The following is a 20136-nucleotide window of genomic DNA, read 5'->3' on the forward strand; positions in this document are numbered from 1 at the left end:
CTTTTTGTGTGCAAAAACAAAACAAAAATAACTTTATTCAACAATCTCTTCTCTTCTGTCATTATCTTACGCAGTAACAGTGAAGCTTCCGTGTTTACGTCCGAATGCCGGCTCAGTATTGGCCAAAGTTGATCACGTGATCAGCACGACGCATGCGTGTGATGCTGACGCAGGAGCCGGCCATTAATGAGTCGGCCAATGAACCTGGAAGCGCTGGACGTAAACAACGTGTGAGAATGACTCAGAAGAGAAGAGATTGTTGAATAAAGTTGTTTTTGCGCACAAAAAGTATTCTCGTCTCTTCATAACATTAAGGTTGAACCACTGCAGTCACATGACTGTTTTAACGATGTCTTTAGTTCCTTTCTGGACCTTGAAAGTCTCTCGGATTTCATCAAAAATATCTTAATTTGTGTTCTGAAGATGAACAAAGGTCTTACGGGTGTGGAACGACATGAGGAAGAGTAATTAATGACAGAAGATTCATTTTTGGGTGAACTAACCCTTTAAGTCTTGTTTTCCGAAAAATGTGTCAAAATGAAGTGAGTTTGTGCTTAAAACAAGAACAGGGGTCAGAAAAATAAACTTAATTCAAACGGAAAACAGGTTTATTTTTCTGCAGATACATTATGTTGATTTAAGAATGTTTAGATATTTGTACTGAAAACAAGACAGCAATTATTCTCATCAAATTCAAATGATCTCATGGAGATCAAATGAACTGCACAATAATTTTATAATGTTTATTATAACAACTATTTGTGCCTATTTTTATTTTTCCTAAGAAACTTTTTGGGAAACATTGTTGATGCTTCAGTGAAACTCAACTGAGATCTCCATTAGGTCTCCAGAGCTGTGAAAGAAAAATAAAACAGCAACAAGATGAAATGAGAAGGAAATGGAGACTTTTGCTAATGAAAGGCTTTCAGAAGAGATCTCAAACTCATACCAAAGGTCAGAAATCTCAATATGAACTCAAAACATTTCTCATCAAATTCTCCCAATCTCTCTTACTCTCTGTGTCTATTTTTACCCTTCCTAATAGAATTTCAGGGGAAACATCTTTGATACTTCAACTAAACTCAACTGAGAACTCCATAAAGAGCAACCTCCGAGCATAAGTGTTTCCTCTGCAGGTGTGTGTGTGTGTGTGTGTGTGTGTGTGTGTGTGTGTGTTGTAAACGCTGCTCAGTTGCGTGTGCAGTTAAAAGGGCCAGATTGATCTGAACCTGTAGAGAGAAGCTCAATACTCTGGTCTCTGAAAGGCTCCTCCAGCGGCCTGTCTGTTTGCACCCGAGTGGCGTCGGGCGTCCCACGGCAGCCTGATTGGATCCCCGCTGAGGGAACGGGCCGTGACGTGCCGCTGTCTCTGTACGGAACCACTCCGATGCTCCGGCCCGTTATCGAAATCCCGCCAGCCGCCCCGCAGAAACTCACCATGAAGACACACTGTTGCACCCAAAAAGCTCATACAAGTACAAAAAGACGGGCGGCGCTTCGATTCGCCCTCTACAAAGAGACCCTAAAAGAGCGACGGAGTCCCACCGTGTGATAATTGCGCCGCCGCGGAGGTACCTGGTGCAAGCGCCGGCCTACCATCTGACACCACGGATAAAAGAAGGCAGAAATCAAGCCTGAAATGAGAGTCAAACGTTTATCTGAACTTCAATGTGGCCAGAGCGCTCAAAAGAAGAACTCAAAAGGTGTTTCTTTCCTCACGCACTTGTCATAATCCTTTAACCTGAGAAATCCGTGAGTTCTAGCTTCACAAACGCGCTCTGTTCCCAATCCTGTTAGATATTATAAAGCCATCAGAGCGCAGGCCCGAGCTCCCACGGCGGCGGCGGCCGTTAACATCTACAGAACGGGGGAACGTCGGGAGCGTGCGGCACCCGTGGAGCCCGCGCACCTCCGCTCGTCCCTAATCATTATTTGATGACAGAAATCTGCGCGCATTACGGCGGCAGCGCTGTTTCTTAGCAACGCGCCAGGGATATTCAAACAATTTCATTAAAGTGTGACACCTCTTAGCAGGTGGCTGTGTGCGAGAGGAGATAAACACAGAGGTGGAAGCGTCGGCGCTATTTGCCAACATCACAATTGATAACATCAATTCAGCAACGTGTTTACAAGCCCTATGAAATGAAGCGAGCGTGTAAGAGTCGCTGAACCCCAGACGCCTGCTGTCTGCTACCCAAACACACCCAAACGCTCAGGTAACGCTGCTATTCAGATGGAAAACGCCTGATTTACATCCCAATACCTTCGGAGCGTCCTGGGATTCCTCTGCCTCTGATGCAATGCCAGATGTGTGTGTGTGTGTGTGTGTGTGTGTGAGGTAAATTGGATGTTTGCAGCGTTCAGCGGTTGATTCGGTACCTGCGGTAAATCAAGGTACTGCGGGAAAACAAACAATCGTCTTCAGTTGAGCATCTGCTTGACAAAAGACAGATCCTGAGAGAGAGAGAGCATGTGAGCGAAGGTTCAATGGTGGGAAATGAGAATGATTTACCTGAAATACGCTGTGGAAATTTCAGCCGACAGGTGACAAAGGTGAGCAGGTAAATGTTTACAGATCACCTTTATGTGTAACTAAAACCGGGAGAGCTTTGACAATCTTCTACCTGTCTGGGTGAATCTCAGGGAAATACTGTCCCAAATAGTTGCTTTGATTTGATTTTGTTCTGAAATATGAGTTCTTGACAGATTTGAGGAGATTCAGATGTCTATTTACAGTAACAGCAGCCGTTTCATCCAAGCATTTGTATCCGGTTTCAGGTTTCATTTGCTTACCTGGTGAAAAATAACCCGCGGAGTACAGCGATCTGCCTGATACGAGGTGTGTGTGTGTGTGTGTGTGTGTGTTACACTGAGGATTGATCAGTAACCAGCCTGAACATCCACAGGTGTTTGTGCGGTGATGATGAAATCTGCTGACCTCTGACCTCAACACACTCTCTCCTGCACGCCTCTCTTCTCTTCTTCATCAGAAAGCATCTCATGATTCTGTGCTCCAGTGAGACGAAACAACAAACAGAGAGAGAGAGAGAGAGAGAGATTGCTTTGAATGAAAATAAACTTGCACTTTAACCACAGAAGGTTCATTTTCTAGGAGACCGTGTTCACGGCGGATGACAACATGAAATGTTCATTAATAAAAACATGTTTAATAATAAAAAGCCTCTATCACAGACAGAATCAATGTTTTGACAGCGTCACAGTGTTTCACTCTTCAGAATGTGAAGAACATGAACATGTTTGATTCCACCGTACTGTGAAACACACTAACACAGAGCTCAACACTTCTCCCGTTCATAAAGAGCGTTTGTTGAACATAAACTACAGAAATGACTCATTCTGAGCAATTAAAACAAACACGTTATTTTTTTAAATTTACACTGCATAAAATGACCTTATTCCTCAGTATTTCTGTCTTGTTTTATCTCTAAATATCTAAACATTCTGAAATCAAGATACATTTACAGGAGAGGCAAAATGACTGAAGATATTAAGTCTTGTTTTCTCTGAGTGATCAGAAACTCAGGCTTATATGCAAGTTAATATTAATTAAATATGAAGTGTTGAGTAAGAAATGCGACATGTATATTTACATACACACTTTTGCCCAAACTAACTTTCCTTGCATTGAAAGTATTCGACCAATCAGCTCATGCATTCGCTGGGAATCGAACCCAAGACCTCGGTGTTGTTCATGCTGTATTTTATGTGTTGAGCTACAGGAACACTGGTTTTCCATCCATCATACCTTTGCTTGGCTGTGCAAACAGGATGTGATATCATCAGTCTGGCCTGATGCTGCCTTCACGTGCTCTCTGAATTATCGTCAATATGAGTTTCCTAGGGAAAAATTGCACATGAACACCCTCCCATTACTACTTGAATGTGATGAGATCGTAATCACGACTTCAGAAGCGGGAATTATCAAATTTCCATTAGCACGCGAAGGCAGCATGACGCACAATGTCATGTGACGGGAAGCAGGAAGTAGATTGTTTTTGTTTGTTTTTGATTGGAAGTGGTGTTGTTACTCACACTTGCTCCTGCAATCACATGGATTTACTCTTTTATGGAGAGGGACTCTTATGGATGTATCTACCAAAGGAAGTACTTGCCAATAAGACCTCAGTTTGTGGATGAAGGATCTGTGCATTGGTGAGATCTGTCCAAGAGTATTTGCTCAAAGCACTCCTTTACATTCACATTTATGCATCCAGCTTTTATTCAGTGACCTGCGTTGCCTTCAGGGTGTACATTGGATCAGTTCATGCATTTGTGGGATCTGAAGCCATGAGCTTGATGTTGCTGGCGGCATTGCCTGAATGTGTTTATGAATATGACGAGGGCTGCTGTATCTGTTTGGTGTAAATAGACTGCGTTGGGTTGAACATAGAAAGAGTTTTGTTAGTGCCTTTACAGAACCAGGAGATGTGATCAATACTACTGTTCATAAACAACTGAAGTAAAATGTGTGGAAGACTGTTTCTTTCTGAATAATCTCAATGTTATAAACCAGCAGCTGAAATAATTTTCAACAGGATCTCTGATCATTTCATTCAGATCTGAAGAGTTTGAGTGCAGGTTGATTTACAAAGAAGCTGTAATTATTTTTGTTTACATAGAAGACTTAAAGACACAGTTGGCTTGTTTAATTGTAAGTGGCCATGAATTATGACGCAAAACAAATGTATGTAAGTCGACCTGCGGGGGACAAAAAAAAACATGTATATGACCCGTTTAACATTCAAGAAATGACACTTCACATTTGAAACTTGACTTCCTTTGCTGCTGCATGCCTTTCTCTGTTACTCGACACTCTGCACGAACCTGCTGTTATCAGAGAAAACACGGCAAATAGTGTATTCAGAAATCCAATAGGCACATATAACCAGCTCACTATTCACAGCAGATTTCTATAAGGTTGAGATCTAATCGGCGTACACTGAGCTGCTGTACGGACACGCGCCATTCACACAGAAAGAGCAAGAGACAAACTGAATAGAAAAGCAATATAATCTTCTCTAAATGTGTGTGTGCTTGCCAATTTTAATTTGACAGAAATGAACTGACGTTATTTGTTCACTCTCAACTGTCTGACACATAAAGAGAGGGTTAAGGCCCGTTTACACCGAGGACGATAACGGTATAAAAATCTCTCTAAATATAAGTGAATATCAGAGTTCACAACTATACGCTGGAATCACTTTTTTTCCAGGTGATGAACCATAAAAACATTGACAGCCAATCAGAATCCATCCTGCTTTAAAGAGCTTGAGCATTTAATAATAATTTAATCAATTTTTTACTTTTAGCTACACTTTATTTAGATGGCCGCCTTTAGACATTGAACAGCCAATCAAACCAATTAATGATGGAGGAATGACCCTTGTGACGTAAAGAGTCAAATAAAGATTTAAAGTTTGTCAAAGAGAGAAACAATCAGGGTTAATTTGATGAATGAAATGTTCCTGCCGTGGCATTTTGGCATCCAGCGCTTTTATCACATCACATTCATCAAAACATTTCCTCGACACTCCGTGACACCATCATTCCCGAGAAGAGCATCGCTCACAGAGAAACAGTCGGAGCTCCTTTGGGATTCACCGGCTGAATTTATGTGAATCATCACTCGCTCCACAGCTGACTCGCACAAACAAATAATTGAATCGCTGCGAGTACATAAAACAGCACGATGGCTGATGTAACGGCATCTAACTGCTTTAACTAAGACCGGGACGGAGCAAACGTAAATCTGAGGGTCCTCCTCGTACCCTTTGTCTCTTCTCCTTTACTCGCATGTCAGATTAATTAAATATTCCAGTTCTTTCTGTGCTGAGATTACTCATGTTGTTCTATACCCTCTTACTTCTGTGGAACTTTTTAATTAGTCTTCCTGAATTGTGTGTGCTTTTAATTTTTCAGTGAAACTCAAATGAAACTTAACTGAGAACTCGATAGAAAAGAGTAACCGCTGAGCAATCAAAGGTTGCTGTGTTTGTTTGAGAAGAGTCATAGTTTCCTCTAGCCTTTCGCGGAGCGGCCGTGTTCCGCCGGGAAGGAGTTTTTCATCGATAACGTGCCCATTACTGTGCTAAGGTCAGTAATCAGCTTTCTGATATGAGCCCTGTGTGCTGGGCCGGGGTCAGACAGATGTTGACACACTGTTCACTACGGCGTTATGAAATATTAAATATGTGTCGGCTACACATCATTCACACGTTAATGTCCTTCGGTACGGAGCGGCGCTGTATTATACCATCCATCAATCTGGCTATGTTAGCGAATGTGCGAATATCTGCGCGTATACCTCATACTGTCAAATACGGCTGCGATCCAACAACAACTGCAACACATGATAGATCATTTCCAGTTAATTCCAGAGAATCTAATCAGAACATAATTCTTTCTGAAATAAAGTAAAAAGAAAAAAAGTTCTTATATAGTGATGTAGCAAAGTGATGCCAAATTAGAAGTAAAAAACATTTTACTAAACTGATAAAAAAATTCCAATTGAATGAGTTTGAAATTGTGGTAAAAATGTATTGATGAATGCACATTCGATATTAATGCACCAATTTGAAAAGTGTTTGTCACTATAAACAAGTTTATCAGTTATCACTTGTAGTGCATTTATTTATTTATTTAATCAGTTCAAGCATTTTCTGGGAATTGAGCCCATAACCTGATTAGTGAACTATGTTACTTAGAGGATGAATTGATTTATTTCAATTAAATGTCACTATTTGTATAAGGTTTGTGTTTTTATCATGTTGCTGTCATTTTATAAAAGAGGTCATGTGTTACAGTGATTTTATCACGGGTTGTTTTTGTCACTAAGGCGTGGCTTTGGAATTTGCAAATAATTAGTCAATAATGTTGTTTATTGCATATGTTGTCTGCATTGTACTAGCACCGATTCACTTCAGAAATTGTTCAAATCAGGTAACGCTCAAACCCTGCGCTGAATTCATGTTACAGTCCCTCATCCAGACTCCTGAATCTTTTCTAAAGGGCAGAGATTGCACTCGACTGCACGGCACATCTATTCGCAATCATTTGCAGGCATGATCAATTGAAAATGTTTCTTTTAAACAAAATTCAGTTTACTGCCTTTTCAGCAGGTTCGACTGAACTGCAGGTGGATAAGAGCCAGGTTTCTGTGCTGAAATCCAGCAGAAATGTTTAGTGAACTCGCTTTTCAATGTTTACTCCAGACCGCAGACGTTTGATGAAAAGTTCTGGGACAAAAAAAAAAAAAAAAAAAGATGAAGTAACAGAACTGAAGAAAGGGAGAGGAGAGGAAAGCAAGCAAAGTCTTGTTCCTACACTATGACTAATTTACAAGTTTTCTTCCTGGGATAAAAAGAAGAAGGGTGAAAAGAGGAGAGACGAGATGAGAGGGGCGTTTGATATGTGTCTCTCAGGACTGCAGCGATGACAATTACACCAGGTTGAGCCTCGCGTCTGCGGTCAGTTCCAGTGCCCATGCTAACAAGCCCCGTTCCTCTGCTCGTCGAGCTGAGGAAGACTCCACACAAACGAAAAAGAAGAAGGACGAGAGGAAACACATCTGAGGCCCTGAAACAAGACCGGCGGAGTAGATGCATCAGTGACAGTGAATGATCAAGGTGAAATATTCCCTCTCCATCTCTGCGCTTTTGTTCGGTCGTAATGACCTGTTTTCATTCATCTTTCATTTCGCTCTACACCTTTTCTCTTTGGCCTTCAGTCATGAACTCACCACGGCCCAGTCCCTTATTTTTTCCCCCTTTTCACCCCACCATCCCCCTTTTTCTGCCAGAGCCGTCTTCCAGAAGCTTCCTCCCACAATAGGCATCTAAACTCATTAAATAAATTCTCAGAGAGTCATTAACGGGGCTTTTCTCTGGGCCTGAGATCTCATCCTTAATTAGGTGAGCGTTTTTGACAGGACACAAAAACAAAAGGCGAGCAGCGTTTTTGAAAAGGAGCAGGTCCCGCCAAGGGCCTCACGTTCTCCACTGCTAATGACTGTCTTCTTTAAAAGAAAGAGTGAACGGGGAGGGGAGGAGTGCGGAGGAGAGCCGGGGAGGGCTGAGAGGAGCTCTTCCCCAGACAATGGCCCGCGCTCACAGGGAGTCACGCTGCTCTGCGCTCCCTCACCAGGTGACCGTGTGTCCTCATTAGGGGACAACGGCCGTTCGGTCCGGCCGGGGTAAACAGCGTGCCACGCGGGCGGAGGGGTCTGCTGAAATGATTCTCTCCGCCTGCGTCTGGTGTAGTAGGGTGTTTAGTTGGGTGTTTGACCGATTGCTTCAGGCGTCTCATTGACTAATTGTTGAGTAGAGGGTTTGGTTTGGGGTTTGATTGAGAGATTCATGTACAGGTATCTTAGGGGTCTGATCAGTAAGTTGGGTGTTTGACTACTTAAACTGATTTAGTTTCATTGGTGAGAGACTTTGGTGGGGTATTTAATTGATAGAGTATATGGGTTTAGTAGGGTGTTGGACCACTTATAGGGCTTTAGTTGGTTGTTTAAGGGTTTATTTGGGATTATTGTGTGTAGAAGGGTTTGACTACTTAAAGGGTTTCAGTTTCATTAGTAGAAAGGCTTGATTGGGAGTCTATCAAGGGTTTTAGTTTGGTATATGACTGAAAGAGAGGTTTGGCAGAGAGGTTTAATTAAGTGTTGAACTACTTTTGATGTTTTAGTTGGGTTTTTGGGGTTTAGTTGGGAGTATTGTGTGTAGAGGAGTTTTGTTTAATGTCAATAAGTTTTTGGGTTTAGACTGTTTTTTATGTGTAGAAGTGTCTTTGACTACCCAAAGGGTTTCAGTTTCATTGGTATAACGGGTTGGATGGGCTTTGGACCACTTATGGTAATTATTTTTGGTGGGGTATTCAATTGATAGAGGAGTTTGGTCTGGTGTGTGGCAGAGTGGCTGTTTAACTGGAAATTTTATTGGTACTGGGGTTTGGTTGGGTTTTGGAACGCTTGTGGGGTTTTAGTTTGTTGTTTAAGGGTTTATTTGGGATTAATGTCTGTAAGGGTTTCAGTTTCATTAGTAAAAGGGTTTGGTTTGGTGTCGATCAAGGGTTTTGGTTTGGTGTATGACTGGTAGATAGTTTTAACTAAGTGTTGAGCAACTTATGGTATCTTGGATGTTTAGTTAGTATTGCAGTATGTGTAGAAGGGTTTTGTTGGGTGTTTGACTACTTAAAGGGATTCATTTTCATTAGCAGAAGGATTTGGTTTGGTGTGGTGTCGATCAAGGGTTTTGGTTTGGTTTATGACTGGTAGAGGCAGATGGCTAGTGTTTTAGTTGGGTGTTTAGGGGTTCATTTGGGAGTATTGCGTGTAGAGGTATTTTGTTTGATGTCTTATTTTCATTAATTTTTTGGTACGTTATGTGTAGTAGATGGGTTTTATTGCTAGAAGGCTCTTTGACTAACCAAAGGGTTTCAGTTTCATTGATATAAGGGGTTGGATAGCCTTTGGACCACTTATGCTGTTAGGTGTTTAGTGAGTATTGTGTTTAGAGGGGTTTTGATGGGTGTTTGACTACTTAAAGGGTTTCAGTTTCATTAGTTTAAGGGTTTGGTTGGGTGTTTAATTGATCAAGAGTTTTGGTTTGGTATATGACGGGTAGAGAAGTTTAGTTAGGTGTTTAGGGGTTTAGTTGGGTGTACTGGGTGTAGAGAAGTTTAGTTTGGTTGTTTGACTGGTAATTGTCTTTGGACAGGATGGAGAGCATCGCCTCTCTCTCTTTTAGTCTCAAACAGGTGGAATGTGTTCTCTTCTCCTCTCCTCTCCGTCTGTCTGTCTCTCAGGTGTACGGCAGCTTGTTAGAAGGGCTGATGCTGCTGTGCTACACTCAGTTGTTTCTAACAGCTCCAGTGTGTGTGTTCCTCTTTGTACCTCAGAGACTTAGTACTTGGTAATTACCAACAGGTGGGTTGTTTGAGCTGTGCTGCGTTTCATTCTGTCATCGGGAACAAACCTGTTCCACACACACAGACCGCTGCTCCTCGTCTCCCAAAAGCCTCATTATGACTCTGACTTACAGTGTTTGCTTAATTTAGGTAATTAAAGTTGCTGATGCTGAATCTGGCTTTGACTTCATGTATTTTATTTGCTTTCAGACCTCCTCTGTTGTGGAAACATTACATTGGCAAACAGAAGTAAAATTGTGTGTAAGTTGTTTTTGCTGTTTCTGTGTGAGCACATTTTCTGTCCTCAAAAGGATCCTGACAAACACACCTTGAGGGAAACATTTATAAAGGTGACTAAATGTGACAAATCATCATATCAGAATGATTTCTGAAGGATCATGTGACACTGAAGACTGGAGTAATGATGCTGAAAATTCAGCTTTGACCACAGGAATAAATTACACTTTACGATATATATACACATAGAAAACAGATATTTTACATTGAAATAATATTTCACTGTTTTTACTGTATTTTTGATCAAATAAATGCAGCTTCGGTGAGCAGAAGAGACTATACATACAACTTCTCTCTCTTCCCAATATTTTCCTATCATTCTTTCTCTCTCCAATAAAGAGGCTCAAGCTCATCCAGTGCAGTTATTATAAGAGTCTTATAAGAGGTAAATGAGCAGTATGTCTGAGTTTGCCAGAGATTGAAGCGTCTCTCCTGGAGGTTCGTGATGTCTGAGGCCTGTATCGCTGGCAGCGCCAGTGACAGATCCATCACAACTCCTGGAATTAAATAGGAATTACAGAATGCTTGGAAAACCTGACAACAGCAGAAATATTCCTTGGTCCTGTGTGTGTGTTCAGAGCCTTTGCTTTAGTAATACCCCTCAGAGTGAGATTTAGGTGAGCTGTCAGCGAGAGAGAGAGAGAGAGAGAGAGGCGAGTCTCATCCCCAGACGCTCCGCAGGAGACTGAGTCTCTGCCGTATTTTATCCCGGGCGTTCGACAGCACGGCTGCCAGTGAAAACCACCAATAAATAACATATTATTTGCCATGAGAATAGAACACATTTCACTTCATTCTTGTATTTGAGTAACAATGTACGAACTGTCCCACGGTTACGCCGTCAGCAGCCGGTAACAATGCAGGAATTATGACAGCGCTGAAAGCGTTTACCTTTTGTGCAGAATTGCTTTTTATTGTGAAACTGCAGAATGGGTGATTTAAAAAAATGGTTGGGTTGGTGAACTCTGGGCTTGATGTTCTGGGTATTTGTTATCATAGTAAATGATGTCTTTTTGTGTGGCCTGTAAAAGCTGTCACAGCTCTTTTTCTCCATGTGTTGGGTTTGTTGTTTCCCGCTCCTGGTTTGTTTGACCTCCAATGTGAAACTGAAACATACACTTCCAGACACTTTACGTCTCTAAGTGAACCGGGTCAAGGCCATATTTTCTAGAATAATTGTCAAGTTTTTTAACATCTGAAATGTGCTGAGTCTTTTATTCAGAAGCAACTTATATAATGCAATTAAAATCAAGCCCGCAAAACATGAGCAAAGTGCACACATTTGGAAGTTTATTTCTATACCACATTTTCCATGGGACGGTAGTTATTTTTTTCGACCTTTTGGGCACTTTTGGGTCCTTAACATGCTCAAAAACTTTGCACACATGTAGGGTTGTTTGAAAAATGCATGCTCTGGAATTTGATAAAGGGGGAATTCATCCAATCACCTTTAAACTCGTTCGCTGTAGGATGCTGATTACATGGATGTGACTATTGTGAGTCAAAGTCATAGCGCCACCAACTGGCAACAGGAAGTGTGTCACTTTCAAAATGCTTTGAAATCGCCCTCTTATTTTTACCCAGTCCACTTCAAACATCATCAGAATAATGTCAAGACATAGCAGATGTAGACCTGTGAAAAGATTCTTGATATCTTAAAACCTCTTGCCATGGCAACACGTCAAACTTTCATGCTTCAAATGGCATGAAACACGACACACACGTCAAAGTTGTCGGCCAGTAGACATTAGTAAAGCTGTAGAAATGGGAGGGGAGGAGGGGCTCTATAGCGCCACCTTTTAACAAAAGTGGGGGGTTAGTCTTACCTACAGTCACCAAACTTGGTACATATATTGATCTCATCAAGCCGGACAACTTTCTAATTTATAGTCATTAGCTCCGACCAACAGGAAGTCAGTATTTTTGTTTGAATGCGGATTTTTTGAATAATCAGACTCTAAATTTTTATGTACTCCTTGTAGGAGATTCATGCAATCTCCACCAAACTTGGTCAATATGAAACAAGGACACTGATGATGATAAATTGCGAACGATTATATGATATCTTGAACAGTGTTGCCATGGTGAGGGATTAATGTAATGACAAAAAAGGGAAACACAAAGTGTCTCATGTCGTGTAAAATCATTGTTTGATTTAAATTAAATTAAGATTGTATGTTTCCCACTTGCACAGGGGTGGCAGTGGCGCTGGGGTTGAGCCTATCATTGCTGCTAGCAGCTATATTTTTATTTGAATTTGGATTTGATTGAGCCATTTAAAGTGCCGAGTAAACTAGAGTTTGGCCAGCAAAAATAATATTCCACTTAATTTTGTCTTGGTGAAATAATTACTTTTCAACATACAGAAATTTGCAAATCTTTCATGTTTTCTGCACAACTGATTTCAACACAAGTCCTTTTATTGTAGAACCGTGTATGTCAGATTCATCCACCTCTAAACGACATGCAGAAGTGCACTATAGACTTCAAGCTGAAAAGTTTGATTTCATGAAACTATAGGACCAAACATTCCCACCCGGCACCTTCAGCTCATTTATTTTGGAAAGATTTCGACATGTTCCACTTCACGGCGAAGCGCGTCAGTAATGGATCTGTGTGTTTGTCTGATCTGTGAATGAGAGCGGAGGGAGTATCGTGTTGTGTTATATCACGGTCTCCGAGCGAAGTCTTGAATAACACTGTAAGACACGCTCCGCTGACACTGACTCATAAAGCTGAGAGCACACGAATCAGGGGAGAAATACAACATCTACAGGATGTTTAAATAGAACATAATAATATTTCATAATATAAGCCTCTTGTGTGCATTAGCACCTGCATTAGAGTCCAAGAAATCACCTCGTTACCATAGTAATGCCAGTATTAGAATAACACAGCAATAAAACGGAGGAGGCATGTGTGTTTGTGTGTGTGTGTGTGTGTGTGTGTGTGTGTGTGTGTGTGTGTGTGTGTGTGTTTGTGTGCATGCTGATATTGCACATTTACACACATCCACATACAATATAAACATTCAGTTGTGTTGACAAGTGTAATTTTCTGTTTTTGTAAAGTATGAAGCAGCAACACTGAAAATCCCTCGAAGAAAACACAATCTGTGATGAGTGAAAAATGAGTGATTAGGAACACTAGGCTTCTCTTACAGTGATTTACCATAGTTCAAACCTATACCATACTTACTGTTATTGTTACTGCACTCTTGAAGGTAAAGGTCCCAAAAGGGGGTTGCACAGTGATGCCATAAAAGAACCATTTCTGGTTCCCCAAAGCACCTTTCAGTGATCAGTTCTTTAAAGAACATTTTTTTCTCAGTGTGAAGAACATTCTAAAGAACCTTTTTTCCGCTACAAAGAAACTTTTGTTCGATGGAAAGATTCCATGGATGAAAAAAACCTATGACAAAGCAACCTTGAATTCATTCATTTTTAATGACTATTTCCGGCAACACGAGTGACAGTAATTGTTGATGTGGGCATGTCCATCGATGCAATAAATCTGAGAAAAGTTGAACTTGATGTAAATGATAAGCAAAGCCATGTAGTGATTGACCTGTGATGTGTCTCCTATGAGATACTGTACAGGAGAGAATGTACAGTTTGTACAGTATAAAAATCTATGGAATGTCCTCATAAGGATAGAAATACCTCTGTGTGTGTGTGTGTGTGTGTGTGTGTGTGTGTGTGTGTGTGGTAGCTTGTTCCTCCTTGTAACAATAGCAGAGGTGACTGGACCTACAAGAGCACTGACAGCTTTACGACCTGTGTGCCAGAGCGAGGAAGAGAATTCTGGGAAAAGAGTTCTGGCCTCAGTCCCAGACAAGCAGGTAGTTCTGTGTGTGTGTGTGTGTGTGTGTGTGTGCAGGTAGTGAATTTACAGTACTGAAGAGCCTGAAGAATCCAGATCGAGTCTTTCCTCAGTTTGTCAGATTCAGGGATTGAAACACAATGAGTTTTTTGAAGAACAGCCACTTTCATACCTTAAAGGGATAGTTCACCCTAATATAAAAATGATGTCATCATTTACTCACCCTGGTGTTGTTCTAATGCCATAGTCCCTTCTATTTTTTTTTGGCACAAAAGGAGAATTTTTAACAGATGTCCCAATCACGCTCATCCATTTAACAGCAGTGAACAGCGACCGGCATCATGGTTTTTAAAAAAGGTGCAAAAGTATCATATGCGACACTTTCCAAATATACCAAGTGTACGACAGGGTTTGGTGAAAAACAAAACAAAAGTTAATGTAGACTATTATTTAATATTTACAAGATGTAATATCAGTCTCTGGTGTCTCCAGAATGTGTGTGTGAAGTTTCAGCTCAAAATCCCCCACAGATCATTTATTATAGCTTGTCAAATTTGGGTGTGAGCAAAAACATTACGTTTTTGTGTGTGTCCCTTTAAATGCAAATGAGCTGCTGCTCCAGAAGAGGGCGGAGCTTTAACAGCTCAACAACAACAAAGCTGGAGAATCTCACGCAGCCAAAATGAGGATTGTCAGTAACGGTGTTTAGCCTTACATTGTTCAAACCGGAGTCGACACTGATGGAGAGACTCAGGAAGAAGTTACAACTTTTAGACGTTTCTGAATGGTTAGTGGATAAATTGATGTAGTTGCTGTGGAGTTGATTCAACTCATCCACTAGCATGTGCCGTCATGTTCATCTTTTGTGTTGAATTGACCCTCGTTTGTGAAGCAGTCCGGCGTAAAATGACGGCATTTACAAAAACAACTCTTCCTCTTCTCTAAAGCAGCCCAACATGGCCCCGCCCCCTTTGTTGTGTGTTCTCAGGGGGCGGGGTTTATGTAAATTATAGGGTTTGTGATGTCACTAACCCGGGAAGAAGCTCGTTGTAGTCCCTACCAGCCGTTTGTTGTAGTCCTTAAACAGCGAATTCTTTAAAAAAATATATCTCTCTTTGCATTGAACTTTGAGCGTCGTAACTTTGCAGATGTTGTTTAAGCTCAAACAGCAACATTACACACTAACTAAAGTTAAAAAAGTCAAATCACAATCAACCACCCCTTTAATGAAAGTCCTGTCCTTGGCCGTTGGTCTTCTGTGCTCGACTGTGTTCCTGAGACTCACACAGAAAAACACACAAGAAATCAAGATTAATAAAAAACAACCTCAGTTTGTAGTTTAATGTGATGCTTGAGGGCATTTCATTTTGAAATCAGACAAACTCTGAGAGCAAAGCTGGAGAATATCTTATATATCAGCGCGTCTCAGTCATCTCATCCTCACTGCGTTCACTGATCGTCTGATGATTACTGAACACAAAACTGGAAGCTCTTGTGAAAATCACAGACTCACACTGCCTCAGATCACAACCTGTGAGGTGAACATGTTTATCAATCCACTGGGAAACCAAACTGTGTTTAAACAGTACAGTTTAATATTACAAACACTAGCCATCAAATTTTGTGAGTTTCAAGACATTAAATGTTTGAAAATGTTGTTTGAAGCATTTATGTGGCGAGTGGCAAAACTGTCAAAGCTCAAGCATACAGTATCTTCTGTGCCTGATACTAAAGGTCTTAAACCACACTTCAAAAATGGTTCGATTGATTGTATTTTAAGTGGAAGGCCAGTAGATTCCACTGGTTTACACCTGTATCGCAGTGCACTGGTTATCGGATCAGACGAGACAGATGTTCTGATCAGCTGTGAATGAGGTCAGGCTGGTGTTGGTTAGATCTACAGGAGCTGCTGCTGTGGCCTGTCATGATTTATTCACAGCTCAACCTTCACTAACCGGCTAATATTTAAGAGCAGAACTCCTCAAACGCACATGAAACGAAGCGCTGAATAATACAGTGAATCTGAGGACACGCTAAAGGGAACGATTCTGCTAAAACAGTGTTAATCTTGAAGAACAGAGAGAATTTCTGCTGTCTCTCGTTCTGCCGAGGAAACACGAGCGCTCTTATGTAATCGTATTTGGGTAAGAGTGTGTCGGATTGATGTTTTCTCCTGGAAATTGATTCTTTTCTGAGGTGAAGTTGAACATTCTTACCTCAAACGTCTGATTCAAAGCCGGGATAAAGAGATCAAACCGGCGTTGCAGAACAATGCAGACGTCAGGAGCAATTTGCCCGAGCGAGGATACGATCTCACCTGCCTCTCTCCGGCGCTGCGCACAGGTGACAGTCGACAGACTCGTAATCTGCACTTCAAAGGCGCAGGAACATGAGAGCCGCTTAACTCTGGCACGCTTTCATAGCGCTCGACACTGATGCTCCGCAGATACTTATAAAATCCCTCCTCTGACGTTATGCAATCGCTCAAAGACACGTTTCTAGGTGGAGAAGAAGGTGAGCTTTACACACACAGAGATTTCTGTGATCCTTCTGTGCGAGACGAGGGTTTGTTCTGTGTGTGCGCAGATCCGTCTGCACCTGCGCTGCTGGAAAGAACTCAGTAAGAGTTTGCGTCATTGAAAAGCTTACGGATTCAGTAGATCGGGGTGAGTTCTAGGGTCGGTTTCTATCCGGGGCTCTGCTCAGACGAGTGTGCTTGATGAAATATTATGGTATGAAATAAATCAAATTAAATGATATATATACAGTATATGAGAATCATTTTTAGTCTCAGAGGTCAGAAGGTCACCTCAAGAGATTTGACCTTTTCAGCTTCCTGTAGTCATGTGTTTTAAGATGGTTTGGAAGTTACAGTAGTGTTCAAAAGTTTCTGGCATGGTTTTTTATTCATCAAGTGACAGTAAAGACATTTATAATGTTACAAAAGATTATATTTCAAATAAATGCTGAACTTTTGATTCATCAAAGAATCATGAAAAATAAAACGCATGACGGTTTCCACAGAAATCTGAAGCAGCTCAACTGTTTTCATCACTGATGGACTCAGTTTCAGTAAATGCTCTTCATAGAGAGGAAGATTTGAGCTCTGAAAGTTACAGTGTTTTCATCCTGCAATGAGCTCAAAAGATCACAGAAGATTTGACTCCTCTTCATTTGACTCATTTGAATCAAACTCAGCATATAGCGAGCGGCTGGTTGCTTTACCGCGGTACCTGGACGGGATGTAAATGTGTTCAGGAGTAATTCTGCTCTGGGGATTTCTCTTTACTGCCGTCTGTAAATGTCTGCACTGATGTTTCTAATTAGAGACGAGTCCAAACGGAGGTCTCTGCCCTCATGCCTAAAATAAGCACAGGTCTTTCTGAACTCCCGCCGAGATTTCAGCAGGCTGTAATTCAGAGGTGATGTGAGAAATTATATTTTATGAGGCAGGAGGTCACAGCAGTCAAACACACGGCGAGCTGGGACCACCGACAAACACACACACTTTTCCACTCTTATATCACACTCCGCTGGGGAGATGTTCAGTGTGTGTGTGTGTGTGTGTGGAGAGAGTTTTGTTTTGGGAGTGAAGTTGGTTTCTTCTGCTGGAGTTTGAAGGAGCTGAGGTTATCTGTGACCTCCAGCCGCTGTCCTCCACAGACAGACTCAGGGCTTGGCTCCCTGGTGGACGCCGCTGAAGCGCTGGACGTCTGCTGTGTCGGTGACAAACGCCCTTCTTCCCCCGACAGCACAAACACTGTCAGACGGACACGAGCGTCTTAACCTTCACTGAATCGCTCCATCAGGGACTGACTCTAGTGCTTTAATACTGTAAGTTCTGCAGACAAAAACTTTTTTGTATGATATAAGTATACATAAATAATAAAACTTGTCATTTTAATTATAAATAATTAAAAATATACACTGCTGTTTAAAAGTTTGAGGTCAGCAAGATTTATTTTTATTCAGCAAAGATGCAGTAAAGACATTTATAATGTTACAAATATATATAGCACTTGCATCAGATGTGTATTTATTACTGAATTCAGCACATCGGCGCGTTCTGCAGTGTGAATAAACTCTGACCACACGTCAAATCAGGCATGCGAGGCATAATGACCAATCAGAGTCTGGGCCGGATCAGGTTACGCTCCTCTGTCCGTTTAATGTGATCTCTGCACAGACGCGCGCTCTAATGCGTGTTACTCGAGGTGTGTTTCTCACGAGCGCACGGATCTTTAATAATGCCGACTTTAGTTGAATCTGACAGCTGAAGGCAGCAGAATACAGTTCGTTAAAGCGTTCCTCTGGAAGTGTAATCGTAGGGGTCAGAGGTCACCGTGAGACAGTAAGAGGGTCGCTTCTGATGAATCACCTACAGGTTTGTTTTAACCAGTGAACTGAGACGCTGATCTCTTAAGCATGAAGCGCTTGAGTCGGTGTGTGTTTAGAGGAGCGTGAGGAGATAATGAGACGTCCTCCTCGCTCTCGCCTCACCTGAAACATAAACACTGTGTGTGTGTGTGTGTGTGTGTGTGTGTGTGTGTGTGTGTGTGTCACAGACAGGATGTAAAGTATTAAACCGCTTGCCTTGCAAGGCAAAATTTTGTCACATGATAGAAAGGAACAGGTTAACAGGTATTAACACACACACACACACACACACACACACACACACACACACACACACACACACACACTGAGCCCAACAGGTGCTGAAGTTCATGTTTCATCATTACATTATTTTTCTAGTTCTGATCCACTCAGAACATCCTGATCTTTCTGTGTGCAGAAGTTATTGTACAGTAAATTATGAATGATTAAGAAGTTTATTTACTTTTTACTTTCACATTTTGTATTATATCATGCTGACAGTGTGCTGATTACAGCTTTCTCTTGAAATTCATCCGCTGTCGTTACAGCCGAACACATTCAGACTGTTCTTGAATGTTGTGTTTTTAAAGGACGATTTCTTTCTTTTTTCTGTATTCTGAGTGACAAATAAAACATGTAGGGCGGAGACGTGCTTCTCTCTGCAGGTTGTTGATTGGATGTTGAGACATGGGCGTGGCACTCACAACTGGAGGTGGGGCTGAATGCAGCAAAGGGGCGGAGTTTAAACCAGACGAAATGATTGGAGGATCCTGCAAACGTCACCAGAGGGAAGACTGTCGTTTCACTGAATAAGATCATTAAAAAAAAAAAAATACATAGATATCATGTTAAAATAGTCGAGTGTAGCTGTTTGAACGTGTCTTATGTAGACGATCAGATCAGCTGAACCCAAACCATCCTTAAACTGATCAGTCACTCGTTCAGACAACCCAGCAACTGCGAGTTTGTCAAATATGCAGATGAAGTGCTGTCTGATTGGATCTTCCTCTCAGATGTACAGTAGCAGGAATTCAGCCAATCACGTCGGGGCTGAGGGCGGATCATGTGACGCTGAGCTCAGACCAATGAAAACACTTTACACAGTGACACGGTTTTAGGGATCTGGGCCGATGGTCCTGCATCTGTTCCTGCTCTCTCCTGTCTCTCTCCGTCGCTTCAGCCTCTGTCTGTCTGTCACGAGTCACGCGTTCATCTGCTTATATGATAACACGTCACTGACCACAGCCTGACCTAAACTAACACCTTGTTTTATTGTTGTTGTTATTTATCAGTCTTATTTTACTGTAAATGCTGAATGGGAAGAGCAAGGATCTGTCAAAAGTGCTTCATATGGATCAGAGCCAGGCACACAGAGACATTCTGGCCAATGAGAGAGAGAGAGAGAGAGAGAGTTAAACTAGCTGAAGGGTTTAGCTGAACTCCACTGAGCAGTAAACACTCGTTCACATGCTGCTCGACGACAGTGACCGCTGGCTCTGTTTCTGTGTGTCAGAGATGCAGTCAGTGACTTAGATAGAGAGGATTCTGTCTTCTGATTGGTCAAACCACAGCGTCCTGCGGTCAGAATAATGCCGGAAAATAAAACAAACATTACAGTTAACAGAACTGAGAAAGGGTTTACAGCCGGATGAAGAAGCTTCTGTAATGTTTCTAATGGTTTTAGTTTTAGTTAATGATGATAACCCTGAA

The 20136-nt window shown here is 41.6% G+C and overlaps 1 long non-coding RNA gene across 1 annotated transcript; it reads left to right on the forward strand.

Moving 5' to 3' along the window:
• The first annotated feature begins 720 nt into the window (after positions 1 to 720).
• Positions 721 to 3620, forward strand: LOC125273307. Its single transcript, XR_007186047.1, has 3 exons — positions 721 to 2553; positions 2779 to 2839; positions 2907 to 3620. It is a non-coding gene; the product is annotated as an uncharacterized LOC125273307 (long non-coding RNA).
• Positions 3621 to 20136: the final 16516 nt, after the last annotated feature.

Source organism: Megalobrama amblycephala, linkage group LG8 (genome assembly GCF_018812025.1).
Source record: "Megalobrama amblycephala isolate DHTTF-2021 linkage group LG8, ASM1881202v1, whole genome shotgun sequence".
Lineage (NCBI taxonomy): Eukaryota > Metazoa > Chordata > Actinopteri > Cypriniformes > Xenocyprididae > Megalobrama > Megalobrama amblycephala.